The sequence below is a fragment of the Muntiacus reevesi genome, chromosome 2 (assembly GCF_963930625.1).
Source record: "Muntiacus reevesi chromosome 2, mMunRee1.1, whole genome shotgun sequence".
NCBI lineage: Eukaryota > Metazoa > Chordata > Mammalia > Artiodactyla > Cervidae > Muntiacus > Muntiacus reevesi.
In genome coordinates this window covers 131,872,091-131,889,544 of record NC_089250.1, presented here as the reverse complement: position 1 = coordinate 131,889,544, position 17,454 = coordinate 131,872,091, and the positions used below count along the sequence as shown (strand labels likewise).

The 17,454-nt window shown below is 42.4% G+C and overlaps 1 protein-coding gene across 3 annotated transcripts in view; it reads left to right on the top strand.

The window, feature by feature from the left end:
* The window catches only part of SGMS1 (sphingomyelin synthase 1), a 313,874-nt gene that overhangs the window by 29,688 nt on the left and 266,732 nt on the right, over nt 1-17,454 (top strand). For all 3 annotated transcript variants that reach the window (XM_065922844.1, XM_065922841.1, XM_065922842.1), the window contains exon 2: nt 3,749-3,843. The gene's annotated coding sequence lies outside the window, so the exon portion shown is untranslated. The remainder of the gene's footprint in view (nt 1-3,748; nt 3,844-17,454) is intronic.

The following is a 17,454-nucleotide window of genomic DNA, read 5'->3' as shown; positions in this document are numbered from 1 at the left end:
TGTCTCAACCATTGTCTTTATTGCCTATGTGACTTTGGCCAAGTTATGTAAACTCCTAGAGCATAGATTTCTTCAGCTGTAAAATGGGAATAATTCAGGCCTGGTGGAGATGTGGGGATAGAAATAACACGACACAGCACTTAGCAAGTGCTTGGCCCGTTGCTGATGCTTTGTAACTGGTAGCTACAGTTACTGTCACCATGGCAGGCAGGGCGTTCTAGCTAGTCTTAGGAGGCTGAAAAAGCTGCTGAGAGTAGTGGTTAGAATGTGGATTCTGGGGTAAACCGGGTTCAAATCCTCGTTCTACCACTTATCAGCTGTGTGCTGTGCACAACCTAATTGCTTTCTCTGCCTCAGTTTCTGCCATCTGTGAAATGGGTGTAGCAATAGTTGCTACCTCACAGGGAGAAATCATTGTAAAGAGACAAGAGGTTGAGTTGAAACAACCCCATTTAGGTCACTAACACCATTGCTTCTTTCAGTGACATGATACAAGTCTCCTTGAAATTTATAGTAACCTTTCTACTCTCCTTCCTGCCCAGATTGAAAGAATTTCTCATTTTTTAAAAATTTAATGCCAACAGAAATGTTTGATACTATGATTTTACTGGAAATACAGATTAAATTGTCACAACATTACTATCTCCACCTAAGACATTGAAATAACTAAACCTAAATAGAATGTCTTTTTGTCTAGAGAATACCTAAGAGTTTTTAGGTGACTATATAAAAACACAGGCAACTCTGTATTAAAACAATAACAACAACAACAGCAACACACTATTTCTTTGAAAGGATTAATCTTGAATTTGGCTGGATTGCATGTGAGTTAATTTTTTTCCCCTTCAAGTTGACAGGAGTAAGCGGGGACCATAGCTGTGAGTCCATCAGGTAGAAGATAACCTCTGAATTTAACACAGGTCTAGAAATCTAATTTGACTGATACCCGTGGGCAGTGTGTGGTGCCGGCTGGGTCTGCATCATTATTCCGAAGTCTGTCCTGTGACTAATATGTTCCAGCTGTCTGGGTCACTGCTTTGGAGTACTGTTTATTTGCAGCAGCGATGCTGCAAATAGGAAACGCTTTCCCTTTTGTTGGTTGAAAGCTTTGCTGGTAATTAGCAAAACAAGCAGGCCTCTTATTTGGAGAGAGACGGAAAGGGTGTCTAAACAGTCAATTGTGGCAGCTCCTTTGGAAAACGATCTGGCATTTCTGAGAAGCTGAACGTATGTGGTCCCAAGCCCTGTTCTCTTCTCCTAGGGATACGCCCTGGAGAAACTCTTGCTGTGTGCACCAGGGGACGAGCACTAGAATCTAAATGGCAGCATTATTCTTAATAGCGAAAACCGAACAATCCCCAGATGATCCTCAGCAGTAGAATAGAGCGGTAAATTGTGGGTAAAGTCACACAGTGAGAACAATATGGTGGTGAAAAATCAGCTATAGTCACATGAGTCAAGAGGGATGAATCTCAAAATCAAAATCTCAAGAGGCAAGTCTGAATACAGTCCTGGTTTCCTTTGTATAAAACTTAACTAAAACCAGGCAGAACACGACAATATATTGAGAATACAGATGTGATAAAACCATAAGAGAAGCAAAGGAGTGAGTCAGAATTCAGGCTAGTGGGTTATCTCTGGTAGGGAGAATGGAGGGTGCAGAGCAGAGAAGAGAGGATCTTTAGTAACACTCACACCAGGGTATGTGGCATAGAGATGGGATTGTATGTATCTAGACTTTATCCCACATGTACCTAGATCTGGCAAAGATCGGGGACTCCTGAGTTTGAAGAGAATACCCTGAAACAGACCATGATGAGTTTTCTGGGTGTACTGTGATATTAAAATGCCCGCCAGCTTGACATGTTCTCCGAAGGCCGTCTTTAAGGAAAGAGAGAGATTCCAGCCCTCACTCCCTTCCTCCACCTGTCAGGGTGTAACTAGAAATGAACTAGGCAAGTAAGGGTAGGTATTTTAGCTTAAAAATTCATGCAACAATTGCATTCAACTTCATGATGCATGTGTGTTTCATAGTGTCACAGATTCATGTGCTTATCCTTCCTTGCCCCAAATCTGGGAGTAAAGTTGCTTCCAAAGGTACATCATGTTTTTTCCCTTGGTTTAGCGTTGCTCTTCTTGGTCAGTATTCCTGGGCTCCAGGTGCTCTTGTCTGTGGGACGTTGAGTCACATCCTGTATTTTTTGTGAGCCTCAACATCCCTGTGAGCAGGTATTCCAGTCCACAGGAGAGGCGGCTGCTGGGGGAGGTTCTCTCCGTTTTTCATCAGGCGAGTGAGTGGAGGAGGCAGGACTGAGGTCCAGGGGAGGGGGTCCTTGACTTTTGTACACCAGCACCTTCATGTGGCAGACTCGTACCCTCTAAACCATTGTGTATTGCCTGCAGCATTTTGGTGACCTGCGATGAAGGGCCGCTTGAGGCCGTCGTGGAGGGCTACTGTCTTCTTCCAGTGGTAGTTTTGATACTGCTTCCATCTTTATTGGCAGAACAGTCAGTGTCTGTGCTGTTGTATTTGACTACATTTTGCCTTTTATAAAAAAATGAATGGAAAAATCCTCAACAGTGAGTGGTAATGGTCTATTGTTGTGGCAGAGATGAAAATTACCTGGGGTGCCACGTGAGGCTTGTTTTACTTCCTTTGGCCAATAGTGTGCCCTCTTGAAAAAGAAGGAAGAAAAATGAAATATATATATGTATATATGAATGTCAAAAATACATTAATGGTTACTGTGTTTCAAAGGGAAGTATAATTACTGATAGTAATTATAGTAATTGGTAATCACAAGTACAATATTCATGGTACTATTAAGAATGATTATTAATAAATACTCTTAGGCTGTGTCTGCCCTCCATCCACCCCACTCCCTCTTCCCCACCCCCACCCCCCATAATGACATGTGGCTCTGTTGTTTGGTCATTTGGCATTGAGCTTGGTTTTCAGGATGCTGCTGTGTTGGTGGGTGGGGTGGGGAGGGTGGGGACAGCCTGTATAGTGAGATAAACCCTGAGCTTGGGGTCAGAAGATCCAAGTAGCAGTTTCATGTCTGGTGTTTTCTAGTTGAATGCTGTGTATCATCTCTGACACGTAGCTGCCTTCTCTGGAAAATGCATTAAGCAAACACCCCTTGCCTCACAGGGCTGTGGCGAGATCAGATGTGATAGATAACGTGAGGTGTGGTGGAGGCATCAGGTCTGTGGCCGGCAGGCCCCTGGGCCACGGGGCCCGGGGAGCACAGTGCTCGAGCGAGCGTGTGTCGTAGTAATAGATCCGTCCTGGATGCCTTTGCTGGGGTGCAGCAGGAAACGCCAGTTTCCTGGAGGTGCAGCAGGTCTGGTGTGGTTCTGCGAGCTAAGTAGGTGCCTTCCAAGTGTAGCCTCAGAATACAAAGTCAGAGTCAAGTTCAGGTCCTTAATAGAGCCTCAGTTTTTGTTCTGTTGGAGTTTGGGCTGCATCACTGCCCTGAACTTTATGTGAATTAAAAGAAATTTGCTGAGGAATTCCTTTGTTCCAGAAGTTCCTTGAGTGGGTGAGGCCAGCGGTTGCTCCCTGCATTCAATATGCGATGGGATCGTTTTTTTCTCCTTTCACTTTTCTCCTTGCCTAAAAAATAATTACAACCGTATTTTAATCTACAGGCTCAACACAGATTAAGAACATTGTGTCAACTGAAATAGCATTAACTTAATAAAAATCATTGATGGTAACATGCTGTTTTGCTTCTTCTTGCAGGATGAGGACAGCATGAACATCCCTAAGTGTGCCTCTGGGCATATTTAGCCATTCGCTTCTGATTAGAAGAAAGAAGAAGGCCATCCACTTGAAAGGTGAGTAAAGATTTCCATGTGTCTTTTTATTACAAAAATTTTCAAACTTACTGAAGAGTTGAAGGATGAGCAGCAAGTTTTCATGTGTCCACTACCTACATTTAACATTTGTTGCATTTTGCCATATTGTGTGTGTGTTCAGGTTTCCACATTTTCCTGCTGAAACATGTGAAAGTAAGTTTAAGAGATCATGATGTTTTTATCCTTAGTTCTTGGGGATGCAGTTCCTAAAAATAAGGCTATTCTCTCCCAAGAGGCAGTTTAGAACATGTATAAACTCTATGGCAGAATCATTTAGTTAAGTACAATTATATTTAGGCAGTGACTTACTTAGTGGACAGACCTGTAATGTGAATTTGTTTGACACGAAAAACATCTGAATATAAAGAATTGGAATTTGCGTTCTGCACGTGCCCTGCGTGGCAGAGGATTCCTGTGCTTCCTCTGTTTCTGGTAATGTGCTGGTCTGCCCCACTGTGGCTGATGCTTGTTCTTAGGTCAGGGGATCAGATTGCTGTTCTTCCTCCTGCCTAATCAGCCTTCACACGTAGCCCAGTCTCTGGATCTAATGTGATCAAAGGTCTTAACTGATTTTTTTAAACCAAAACTTACAGGAGAATATGAAAAGAACATGAGTAGTAACGTCTAGTTGAGTTTCAGTTCAGTCGATCAGTCATCTCCGACTCTTTGCAACCCCATGGACTATAGCACACCAGACTTCCCTGTCCATCACCAACTCCCGGAGCCTGCTCAAACTCATGTCCAACGAGTCGGTAATGCCATTGAGGTACTAGTTGAGGTTAGTATAGTGAAATCAACATTAGAAAGTCAGAATGATTCCCTGCCCTGTAATTTGACTACCTGCATTGAAACTTTACATGCATTCTTAGAGATGTGTGTTCTGTTCTGATTACAGTTATATCAAGGTCAGTTACACAATTGGTCATTAAAATTCTGTGTAATTCTTGCAGGGTGGCTGTTGGCTATTCTACATTCTAATCTCAGTTATGTTTCATTTATGGTATCTTCTTCAAGTAGTCCCTGAGTATTGAAGCATTTCTTCATAGATGTTTATGAACTAGAGTTACCTATTCAGAGCATTATTTTAAAAGACGTATATTTAAGTGAGCCACTTAGAGTGGTGGAGTCCTTTTTAATATTCTCTCTTCTCATTTAGAACATAAGTTAGCAATAGCAGTAAACTTTCTGAAGGGCACTAACATTTTGAAGGAGCTGAGACTGGAATTACAGATATCTCGGAATGATCTAGTTTGCTTTTTCACTGTCTGATTATGCTTTGAGATGATGAGAAGGATGGTTGGGGCTCCATATGAGGCAAGAGGCTCTGAAGGATGGTGGAAGGGGAAGCCTTATGGGGTTCTGTGTGGGGCCTTCATATGGCTCTCTGGACCACTTCCAAGTGGTGGAATGTTTTTATTTTATTTTTTAAACTTTCTATTGAAACAGAACATATATGCAAGAAAATATGTATAATGTAAGTGTGTAGTTCAGTGCAGCTTACAAACTAAGCTCACATTTGTCACTAGAAGCCAGACCAAGAAACATTTTTACCACAGCCTCATGCCTCCTCTCAACACTCGATACTGTACACAACCTACTCGCTGGGGAATTGCTCTCTTGACTTCTAAGAGCATAAATTAGTTTTGCTTGTGAGAGACAGAGAGACAGAGAGAGAGGGAAAGAGAGAGAGAGAGATAACATGATTGTATAATGCAGATTGTATTCTTGTGTCCAGCCTTCTTCAATCAACAATGCATTACAGAGATGCCTGCATATTGTTGCATTTAGTTGTAGATGGATCATTTTCATTGCTGGAGAGCATTCCATTTGTGAATTCAGCAGTTTATTCCTTTAGTTAGTTGCTGGTGATTGGGGTAGGGCACCCTGAAGCTTTAACCAAGGTTTGATCCTTATTGTGGTTGTGGTTGAGATGTCCTGAGTTGTCCAACCTCTGCCCAGCTTTGCTGTGATATGAAGAAGAAATCGTGGGAGCGGATATAAGGTTGAGACACAGTTGGAAAAGATTGGTGTTTCAGTCCTGTGATGATTCCTGTTGTTTTTCCTGTGACTCACCATGTCCCTTTTCTCTTTGCTCTCCGCTCGCACATGTTTTGTCCATCCTTTTGTCAGCCACTAGAACTTTTTCTGCAGCCCCTCCTAGGAGACCATGACTGTATCAAACACTAGGCAATCAATAAATATTTAAAGTTCATTGGGTGTTGATATTAGGTATTAGATGAAAGGTGAAGAGTTGAAAGTCATGGGCTTGCTCTTGAGGAGCCTATGTTGTGGTTATGGATTCATGGTTATGGATATGGGCCACATTTCTGGAAACGAGTTGTGCTGTAAAGTTTAGGGTGTAAACTCAGAGGCTTGCATGGGACTGGCTTGTAACATGATTGAAATTAGTAGGGGGCAGTGTTGCTCAGTAAGGGGTGATGGAGCTGTGAGGGATGATTATATATGCCCTGCCCAATTTTTGGCCCATCAAAACATACCTGGTTGAATTTAGCAAGTCCACCAATGTCCCGCCTTTAGGAATAGAGTGTTCACTATAAGTAAGTGGTTCTCACGGGATTTTAATGATTTTCTAGCCAAATTCTGTTTTTATAAAGTTTTATTTGAATAGCACAGTCATGCTCATTTGTGAATATATTGTCTATGACCGTTTTTGTGTTACAAAAGCAGAATCAAATAGTTGTGAAAGACATTGGAGTATCTGCAACAGTGACCATATGGCCCACAATGGCTAGAATATTTACCATCTGGCCCTTTGCATAAAAGTTTGCCACTTTCTGCTTTACTTCATCAAAGCTAGGACATAGTAATAATAACCTCTCTAGGCTTCCCAGGTGGCACTAGTGGTAAAAAACCCACCTGCCAATGCAGGAGACAGAAGAGACATACATAGGTTCGAGCCCTAGATCAGGAAGATTCCCCTGGAGGAGGAAATGGCAACCCATTTCAGTATTCTTGCCTAGAGAATCCTATGGACAAGAGGAGCCTGGTGGGCTATAGTCCATAGGGTTGCAAAGAGTCAGACAGGACTGAAGCGACTTAGCATGCGTGCAGAGGCATGAAATGGCCTTTATCCATTTATTTATTTGTTATTTTGGCTGTGCTGGGTCTTCACTCTGGCACGTGGGCTCGTGAGTGGGCTTGCTCTAGTTGCACAGGGGCTTCTTTGTTTGTGGCTCGAGGGCTTAGTTGCCCCATGGCATGTAAGAACCTTTATTCCCCCACCAGGGACCAGACCCAGGTCCCCTGCATTGCAAGATAGATTCTTAACCACTGGACCACCAGGGAAGTCCTTTAATGCCTTTATGGATTCATTTATTTATCCAACATACAATATATTTACAGAGTGCCTATTGTATGTCAGGTGTAAAATGGTGATAGATATGATTCTGGCCCCTGTGGACTTGACAGAAACCCCTATGAATTTAAAATTCCATTGTAGGATTGTGCTTTTTGTGAATCAGAACAAAAATATATTATGGAAATAGCTTTACTAAATCCTCAATTATACATTAATGTGTTGGCTATTTTTGCTAATTTTATACATTTGATGAACACATTCTATGTAAACTAATGGTTAGCTCAATTTTAAAAAAGTATGTAGTATGACATCATATAAGCAATTATGTGTTTAAAGACCCTACTAGTTTACATGTGGTAACAAAGATGGTTTGAACACAGACTGTCTGGATAGGGCTGTGAGCTTTGAAGAGCTCCCCAAAGCAAGCCAAGCCAACCTTCAATCTTAGGTTATAATGATAATAAAAAATAAACCTCAAAGGAAAGAACCACATACAGGGTAATAAAGTTTGGAATGTAGTTAAACAGATTAATCTATCTTTGTTGGTATGCTTATCTATTTGTTTACTTGAGGCTGTTAAATTTGTCTCTTCTTAATAGGAGCAGGTGGTGCTAGTGGTAAAGAATATGCCTGCCAACATGGAGACTTAAGAGACCTAGGTTCGATCTCTGGGTCGGGAAGATCCCCTGGAGGAGGTCATGGCAAGGCATTCCAGTATTCTTGCCTGGAGAATTCCATGGACAGAGGAGCCTGGTGGTCTATGGTCCATGGGGGTCACAAAGATTTGGACTTGACTAAAGCGACTTAGCACACATGCACGCATAGAGGGTGATGCAATGAATGTAGAAAAGAGAGAAATACTGTAAACTTTTCTCCAAGGAATGTGAAAAGTGAAAGTCACTCAGTCGTGTCCGACTCTTTGAGACCCCATGGACTATACAGTCCATGGAATTTTCCAGGCCAGAATACTGAAGTGGGTAGCCATTCCTTTCTCCAGGGGATCTTCCCAATCCAGGGATTGAACCCAGGTCTCCCACATTGTCGGAGGATTCTTTACCAGCTAAACCACAAGGGAAGCCCAAGAATATTGCGGTGGGTAGCCTGTTCCTTCTTCAGGGGATCTTCCCAACCCAGGAATTGAACCAGGGTCTCCTGCATTGCAGGCAGATTCTTTACCAACTGAACTGTCAGGGAAGCCCGAAATGATATATACCCATACATAACTTTCTGTTGTGTTTAAAATGTTTTTAAAAAATCAACCCTGTTCTTCATTTTAGTAGTTTTTTGTAGTGGTTTGGATTTAGGGGTAACTGAAAAATCAGAAGACCAAGAAGAAATAAATATCACAGTTATTCTCCTTACAGAGCTGAAAACTCCAGGGTTAACTGTTTTGGTTAAAAATAAATTTTCATGAAACAAATTTGATGATAGGCCAAGTCACTCCATCTATGGCATTAAAAAACAAACAAACTGGATCTTCTGTTCTACATAATATGGAGTTATTTTGTCAGGAACTCCAGCTTCAGGAGTGTTTAATTTGTCAAGGCTAACTAATTAAAATTTACTTTCTCAGTCTCTCAAGTTTTATTTTCAGAGCAGGAAAGGACTGAAGTGGTGCTGAATATAGCTTGATAGAATGAAACATGTTTTAGAAAGAGATCAGGATGATTCTCTTGGTTACAAGTAACAGAAAACCCAGTTCAAATTATCTTCAGTAAAAAAAAAAGTGATTGGTTCAGGCAGTTGAAAGCCTTGAGATGAATCTGGCTTCAGGAAGCACTAGACTGGGGATTCAGACAATGTCAGGAGGGAGGCTCATTCTTGGCTGAACGTTCTTGGGCTACAGCTGAGACCGCCAGCATCTTCAGATTGCCGTCTTGGCAGAGACAAGAAGACAGTGCAGAGACAATTCTCTTGGCCTGGTGCTTAGCACTAGACCGGTCCCTGTGGACAGGGACACTGACCTCTCCTGATGGGATCGCCCAGGTCATGTGCTTCACACCTCGAGTCTGAGATCAGCACCTCTTCAGCTGAAGATGAAGCATTAATGACAGTGGAGAATGTCATTATCAGAACTGTAGAAATCAGGGAGGGTCAGTGGATGCTGGGAGGCAAAATAATAATAGTAATAATAATCATAATTGTATCTTTTTATGGTTTGCAAAGCAAACCATTCAGGTATATTCTGTTTTTAAAAATGTTTTAATTGGAGGATGCTTGCTTTACAGTGCTGTGTCGGTTTCTGCCATACATACAACAGCCTGAATCAGCCATAAATATATGGGTGTATTCTCTTGTTTGACCTGAAGGAAGTATCAGGGAAGCAGGATAAAGAAATGATTAAGAACATGGATCCTGGGGCCAGACTGCATGGGGTCAGTTATTAGCTATGTAAGATTTTGGCAAATACTTAACCTCTCTTTTCCCCAGTCTTTTCAGCTGTGCAGTGTGGGGTAAAGGTATCCACCTTATAGGGTTCTGGGAAGGATTAAATTATTGGGTATTTGTGGGGCATTTAGAACAGCAACCGATGCAGGCTGGTCCCTCTGTCTCTTGTTACTGTTGTTGATCTTTGAGACAATCCTGCCAGCAGACTGACAGGTGTGCTTGCGGAAGTCCAGGGTCACATGGCCTATGAGCAGTCAGGTATCCCGGCTTCTTCCTGATCCGCACAGTCGCCTTTGTGTAATGATTGTGGCGCATTTGGATTTAATAATAGATCGAAGAGGCAGTGAGAACTTCTACAGAGGAAGCCTGCTGTTTGGCAATGTCTACATGTACAAGCAGGGCGGTGTTACATATTCTATTTGCAAGCCGATCTTTAGCTTCTCAGGTATAGAGTGCCCCCAGGGATATTTAGGGGACATCACTGGGGGGAGCGTTCGTACTGGCATTGTTTCACTCTGGTGGGCACAAGCTTGGGACAATCGGCCGTATCCAGAGTTGGCACTCATTCGGGAAATGTTTGCTGATTGCTTAATCAGATCCAGTAATTGTGAGCTTTTGGGCTTCCCAGGTGGCTCAGTGGTAATGAATCCACCTCAAATGCAGGAGACGCAGGGAACATAGGTTCAGTCTCTGGGTCGGGAAGATCCCCTGGAGGAGGAAACGGCAACCCACTCCAGTATTCTTGCCTGGGAAATCCCATGGACAGTGGAGCCTGGCGGGCTACAGTCTGTGGAGTCACAAAAGAGTCAGACACGACTGAACACACAAGAGCATGTAATTCTGAGCTTTAGAGGAAACCAAGACTTGTGTCATTGGAAGGTGATTTGAACCCATCAGTATGGTGTGAGGATGTAACTTCTGACAGAGGGACTCCCACCACCCTAGAATGCTTCCAAGGCTTTTAACTGTTTCCGTCTAGAAAAAGAAACCATTTTCTTCATTAAGAATGCATTCCCACGACAGTGAGGTTTTGTGGGGAAATTACTCAAATGACTTAATGCAGGAGGCTTGCCCTGGGGACTCAGCTTTGGTGTGACCCAGACATTGGAGGGTCATGTTGCTTTCTGAGAATATAGACAGTGATTTCTTTGTGCTGACTGTGGACTCAAGACACTGTGGCACTGTGGATGACCTGTAACCAACCCCTACCCCCAACATGCAGCTACACGTGCAAGAAAGAAATGAGCAGAAACCATAAGCTTTCCTCTCCCTACAGTGCTTTTGAGGAAAAAGGGTGCGATTCAGCATTCCCAAAGCTTGTTTCATGGGCAGACCCACATGGGCAGACTTCTCTGCAAGACAGACTCTGCCCTGCAGTGAGTGACGCGTCCTCCCCCACCGCTGTTGTGCCTGGTATGTGGGAGGCACTCAGATATTTCTTGAATGAACAAACCTCTTTGAACTATGCCTTTGTCTTCATTTTCAATCTCCTTTGACGAGAGCTCGTTTGCCACATAGACGTCTCCAGGAGTTTCTTCTGAGTCCTACATTACCTTCTGTGTGAACTCATTACATGATGTTGTTTCTTTAGATGAGGGATGGTGTTTGAGTATTGATTCTAACATCTGCTTTTTACCATTTATACTCCAGATAACAACACCTATTCAGAGAGTAAAGGGATTAGCTAGTAATTCTATAGAAACAACCCTTGGTTTGCCAAATGCTTGTAGGAATCATAAAAAGTTCTTAGATTTAATCCCCCTTACTTTGTTCTTAGGTCCTTGGGAGCTTTTTGTCTTGCTTAGTGGCCTGGGATTGAATATTAATAGATTCTTCATTGTCTTTAACCTGACTGCATTTCATAGCTGGAAAATCAGGGGCAACCTTGTTTCATGTAAGTCAACAACAAAAGCAATAAAGTTATTGTTCCTGTGTGATGGGTACTGCCCTGAGTTCTTTTGTTGATTATTCTGTTTAATAGTCTCAACACTCCATAACCATTATTTTATAGATGATGAAATGGAGGCACAGCCAGGATATGGCTGAGTAGCCCCAGGCCTCCTTGCAGGGCTCACACTTGCTGCACTGCGTATTGGCATCCAGGCCAGGGGCTCTCAAACTGCCTGCATATTGGAATCGCCCTTAAGGCTGTAAAAGCCCTCCGTGTCCAGGTATTCTCCCACTTCCTCCCTTCATGTTTTTATTTACTTGGTCTGGGGTTTTGGGTGAAAGTGCTGCACACTTAGGACTGAGAACCTTTGAACCTGAGCAGTGGTTCTTAAAATTTTGTCCCCAGAGCCGTAGCATCAGCATCACCTTGTCACTTCTTAGTAGAATTTCTTAGGTCCCACCCACACCTACCGAGTTGAAACTCTAGGGGTGACGTCTAGCCTTTCTGTTTTGATGAGCTGTCTGTGTAATTCTTTTCCTTAAGTTATAAAAAACATAAACTTCACCATCGTAACCTTTGTTGAACGTACAGTTAAGTTGTTTAGTCGCTCAGTTGTGTCCTACTCTTTGCAACCTCATGGACTGTCGCCCACCAGGCTCCTCTGTCCGTGAGATTTCTCAGGCAAGAATACTGGATTGAGTTGCCATTTCCTCCTCCAGGGGATCTTCCCAACCCAGGGACTGAATCCACGTCACCTGCTTGGTAGGCGAATTCTTTACCACTGAGCCACCAGGGAAACCTGTACAGTTCAGTCACGTTAAGTATATTCACATTGTAGGGAAACAGATCTCTAGAACTGTCTTGGACATCTGAAGCCCTATACCCATTAAACAGTTCTTCGTTACCCTGCCCCTCTCCAGTCCCTTGGTAACCACTATTTTACTTTTGTTGCTGTGAATTTGACTACTTTCGATACCTTGTGTAAGTGAAACTTCGGGTGATTCTTATGCACAGGCAAGTTTGAGAACCCCCGAGCTCCAAAATTTGATTTGGCTTATCTCCCTTTAGAGTCCTACCCACATCATTAATATCAAGCATACTGTGATCTCAAACACACCCTCTGCGTGCCACCCTCTGCCTAGTTCTGCCTCTGCCCCTGTTATTCTGGGTCCCTCTCATCAAGGTACTTAACTTCCTTGTGGTGGTTCTCTCCTCTGTATAAAGGAGGTAACCTAACTTGCAGAGTTTGGTAAAAGTTCAATGGTTAGACACCTGTGACAGTATTTTATAAGCTGTCAGGTGGAGTACTAATGAAATATTAACGTCTCTTAATGAAATATTAGACGTCTCTTTTAAAAGTTTAATTGTTTTTTAGTCACTCTGTCATGTCTGACTCCTTTGCGACTCCATGGACTGTAGCCTGCCAGGCTCCTCTGTCCCTGGGATTTCCCAGGCAAGAATACTAGAGTGGGTTGCTATTTCCTTCTCCAGATTTTTAAAGTTTAGCTTTTGTTTTATTAAAGTTACACAAGCTTGATTTTTAAAGGATCTGTGCAAGGAGGTCTCTTACCCCTATATGCTCTTGTTCCCCCTTACCCCCAGTTTATTTGGTGTTATCTTCTACTGTATAAACAGTATTCACAGATATGCCATATAGTCTAGTTTGATTACCTTAACTTCCCTGCACACACTTTTTTCTTAGATTTAATAATTGTCTTGTTTTTTAAATTTTTGTGCACTTTTCACTAAGTTAGACACAAAGAGCCTTCCATGTGAATCTCTTCCTAATATCTTAGGTATTTTATCAACTTTATCGTATTGACATTCTCTCGCCTGAAGTCTTAGGCCCTGCCCCAGTCTAGACTGCTTCCTCTCCAGGCCTGTTGTGCACCATGCCTTGAGATGGACTTTTCCTTCAACAACATTCTGGGGATTTCTCTTATCTTACTTCTGTTTGGGCCTCCCTGTTTTTCTCACTCCATATACTTGTCTTTCTTGGTTTATTCCCTTATTTTTGCAAACCATATGCTCTAGAATCTTCCAAACAGGTTACACCGGAGGTAAGTCTGTGAGTTGTTTTAGGTCTGAGAGCATCACATTTATATTTAATATACAGACTGGCTGGTGTCCATCTGCCAAAGAAGGAGACATAAAAGATGCGGGTTCGATTCCTGGGTTGAGAAGACCCCCTGGAGGAGGACATGGTAACCCACTCCAGTATTCTTGCATGGAGAATCCCGTGGACCCAGGAGCCTAGTGGACTATGGTCCATAGAGTTGCAGAGTCGGACAGGACTGAAGTGACTTAGCATGCATGCACACGTACTGGCTGGCGTAGACTTCCAGACTGGAAGTCTCTGAACCTCAGAACAGTGAGGGATTTCTCATTACCTTCTGGCTTCCAGTTTTAGTGGTGAGAAGTCTATGACAGTGTAAGTCCCAGTCCTGGGCAGGTGACCAATCTGTCTGACTTTTTCTCTGGGACTTCTAGTTCCTCTCTTTATCATCAGCGTTCTGAAATGTCATATAATATTCCTTGGTGGGGAGGGTCTGTTTTTGTTTATTGTGCTGAATTCCAAACAGGCATTTTCAGGCTGGAAACTCACCTCTTTCATTTTTGGAATTTTCTTTAAGTCTGTCATTTTTGATGTCCTCATCTCGTTTCTCCATTCTTTCCTTCTAGAATTCCTGTTAGATGTTGACTGACTTGTCCTGTGCTGTGATCTTTTCTCCTGTTTCCCACCTCTGTTTTTAAGGTGTTGTCTTAAAATATTTCCTTAACTTTACTTTCTAGTCTTCTAAATTTTTTCTGTTTGTTATGTTTTTGTTTTTTGACAGCGCTTTTTTTTTTTTTTTTGGTTTGTTGTTCTCTGATGCTTTTTTTTAAAATATTATTTTATTAGTTGGAGGCCAATCACTTCACAACATTTCAGTGGGTTTTGTCATACATTGACATGAATCAGCCATATAGTTACACGTATTCCCCATCCCGATCCCCCCTCCCACCTCCCTCTCCACCCGACTCCTCAGGGTCCTCCCAGTGCACCAGGCCCGAGCACTTGACTCATGCATCCCACCTGGGCTGGTGGTCTGTTTCACCATAGATAATATACATGCTGTTCTTTCAAAACATCCCACCCTCACGTTCTCTTTATAGAGTCTTAATGACAACACACTCCAGTATTCTTGTCTGGAGAATTCCATAGACAGAAGAGCCTGGCAAGCTATAGTCCATGGGGTCATAAAGAGTTGGACATGACTGAGTGACTGTTACTCACTCTTTTCTTAGCTATTCTCTTAGTTCTCTTAGGAGATTAATTATACTTTGTTTTTTCTTTTTTAAAGTTGTTTGTGTGTGTGTGTGTGCACACGCGCGCGCACCATATGTATCAAGTCACTTTTTCCCCCTGTTTGTTTCTGTCTTTCGTATTAGATACTTTCTTTCCATTCCTGGTGACTCTTGAGTATAAGTTCACCTTTAAGAATTCTTTCATTCATGCTCAGTCACTCAATAGTGTCTGACTCTTTGCGACCCCATGGACTGTAGCCCTCCAGGCTTCCCTGTTCATGAGATTTCCTGGGCAGAAATACTGGAGTGGGTAGCCATTTCCTTCTCCGGGGGATTGAACCCATTTGTCCTGTGTCTCCTGCACTGCTGGTGGATTCTTTACCCGGTAAGTCACGGGGGAAGCCCACGTGTGAGAATGTGGCTTCCCACATTGGAAGATATGGCTTCTTTGGGTCTGCAAAATCAGTTGCCATTATCCAATTGATTCCCAGCTTTAAAAAGTTTAAAATTTAAGTCTCTCTTATTATCCTCTGTCCTTATGGATTTATGCCTTTAGAAAGCAGTAAGTGTTTGTATTGGGGGTTTAGGAGAGAGAAGAACTAAACATGTGTGTCTATCCACTGTCTTTAACCAGAAGTCAGTATGGAAGTCTTAAGAAAAATGCAGGGCAGGATTTGTAGCATTGTGGTTCTTTGGTCAGACACATACCTGCAGTGGTGAGTCTTAGTTGGTGTTCTTTTATTTTTAAGTCATGGTATATATTTAGATTGCCTCAGTAGAGATCTTGGCTTTCTTGTTAACATTGCAGCAGCTGCCTCATTTTCTTGGTTAAAGCCTTTCATTTAAGATGTAAAATACCAATAAATTTATACATAATTGGGCTTTGAGATAAAAAAACAATCCTTAAAAAAAAATCCTTATTGATGTTTCTAAAAGGAATTTTCCGAGGGTAAGCATCTAATCCTTAGATTAAAATGCAGCTGACACATTAAGCCTTCTTACATGAAAAGCCCAATAATAGGCTTTAATGCCATTTGTCCTTGACCACCCATAAAGGGCACTGCCGCAGGCCATGGAGATGAGACATAAATACAGCACGGGGTGTGAGGCAGTGTTTGTGTTTGATGCTTCAACAAAGCATTCAAACTCAGATCATCAGAGAGTAGGTAAAAAACTAGCCTTTATCCTGATAGCAGGTCTCTGCCAAAATTAAGCGGTTTTGGGGAGTGTGGTGTGGTCCTTTTAATATAAGCCAGCTGACCGTGGGTTACTGGGTTACTTCCTGCTGTGCCCCTTGTGATGAGGAGTTCAGTGGCTTTCTCTCCCCCCTGAGTGTTGGGTGTGTCCTGTGTCCGATCCTCTTGCTTCCTTCCCGATCATTGGAACACAGCGCCTCAGAGGAATGGCTTGGTCACCCGGTGATAGCTGAGATGGTCGTGGCTGGCCTGGTGGTGATTAGATAACAGCTCCTTTCCGGAGACTTGCAGCTCCGCACACAGCAGCCCTTCAATAGCTCTAACTTCACCACTGGGAAACGAAGAGAAAATGTCTCTGCTTCTGTGCTGATTGCTGTGGAAGCTTGCCCAAGAGCCTTCTTTTCATGCTGGGCTGTGTGCAAAACCGAGAAATTGCTTTCTACTTAAAAGCATTGGCCTTTTATTACTCTATAAACCTTTGGGGAAATCAGATTCATACGTTTCCTAAGTTTAGGAAGTCCGTTACTCACTCTTGTTATTAAAGCTACCGACAATCTAGGGGTAATTTTAGTTATTGTCTTGAGGCTGAATTAAAATTAAAAGGAGCACACTATGGTAGAGATGCCTGGTTGGTTGCTGTGTTTTTTTAAACAAGCGAAATAGAAATAAATTACAAATTCTTGTCAGTTAGGAAGGGACCCGTTTTGTTAAACTAGCTACTTCTCTCTCTGTATATACTTCTGTCTCCTTGCCCCCTAATATATATGGTAGCAACATGCCCTCCTGGCACTGTGTCTGTTACTTCGCAGGCAGAGGCTAAAGTTCTTAGTGCAAGAGGGAGACTTGCAAATGATGACAGGTTAGCTGATCAATGCCCAGCCTGAGTTTTATGAGTGTTGTTATCCTTGTTGATTATCAGCATTGCTGCCTCTGTCACACTTCCACTTTTAAGCTCTAGCCAAGGCACGAGCAGAATATTTCCTTGGTTACTCTCAGCTTAATTGACGCAGCCTGGATTTTCTATTTTCTACATTCTGAGGGTCAGCAATGGAAAACAAACCTTTTTTTTTTTTTTAACTTAAAAGGAGAACTATGACTGTTCTTTGCAGAAACTGCCAGTTTCTGATCTTGCTAGAGCTGTTTCACTCCCAGGGCTTAAAATCCCAGCTCTGTGCAGTATTTATAGATTCCTGAATAAAGAGTCAAGGAAGAACCAAATATGTAGAGCTTCTAAGTGATTTCTATTATATGCCCTGTGGCATTTTATCATTAAAATTCCGTTCTGTTGCCAACATGATGTTGGCACTTAGTATGTGATAGTTATGGTTTGTATTCTTCAACAAACTTCTGTTGGCAGAGGTTTTATCACATACATACATTATAGTGTGATGTATAATATCAAAAAGGGAGGCTTGGGAGGGAGGGGACGTGAGTGTACCTATGGCTGATTCTTGTTGATGTATGACAGAAATTCACAAAATTCTATAAAGCAAATATGCTTCAATTAA